Here is a 1,045-nt window from a genome sequence, read left to right as displayed (position 1 = left end):
TCAAGGAACATATATGTACCTTTTTGAGGGTCAAAAGGTACATATATGTTCCCAAGCAACCCTCAAGGGTACAGTTTTAGTACAGTTGAGGGTACAGCCCCAGTGACAAGTCATTGTACCCCTAAAGGTACAATTATGTACTTCATTTTCTGAGAGTGTACATTTATCTGACAGCTTTTGCTCTATTACTTCAGGCTTGTTTCTGCAGCAGCTCATTGAGAATCCGAAACTACTGAGGAAAGATTTCCCTTTGATGTTGATGTATTTCACGAGATCTCATTGTTTTCTCATGTAGGAAACTACAATGTAAGTTAAGAGGAACATTGTCCAGCTTGCACTTACCTTAATTGAAGTGCTCGTTATGCTGCTGACAGACTCAGATTAATATTCTAAGTGTCTGAGAACATCATGGAAAGGATTTCTAAGGAGCTCGACCTTTCTGTTGAAGATTAAGATCCTTTTTTTAAAACATAAAAGTCCGAAATTGCCTTTGCTAAACCCACCAGACTCCATGTAAATAATCAGTGATTATAGCCTCATAAAACACGGCTTTCTAAAACACACACACACACACACACTCCCATGCGCACTCACACACACAGACATACACACACACACACACACACACACACACACACGACACAAATACACACATGCACAAACACACACATCAAATCTAAACACGTACCAAGTCCCTGAAACACACGCTGATCCTGTGTGTTGTCACCCAGCGCCCGGCTTGACTAAATATACCTGTCGCTCCACACACACCTTGACAATCTGCGATCACACCGGGCTCATCTCGTTGTGATGCATGATGGGAATTCACCACATGCTAACGGGCTCATAATTAAAATAATAACTGTCATTATTTACTCCTGCACACGTTGCACTACTCATTGAACTACGGCTTCAACGTGTCTATGTTGTGTCTGTTAAGAGTGAGTATATATCAGTGTGTATATTTTAGTGAGTACATATTAGTGTATGTAAGTGTGTAGTGAGTACATATTAGTGTATGTAAGTGTCTAGTGAGTACATATTA

Source organism: Etheostoma cragini, chromosome 6, assembly GCF_013103735.1.
Source record: "Etheostoma cragini isolate CJK2018 chromosome 6, CSU_Ecrag_1.0, whole genome shotgun sequence".
Lineage (NCBI taxonomy): Eukaryota > Metazoa > Chordata > Actinopteri > Perciformes > Percidae > Etheostoma > Etheostoma cragini.
Note: the sequence above shows the minus strand (reverse complement) of the source record.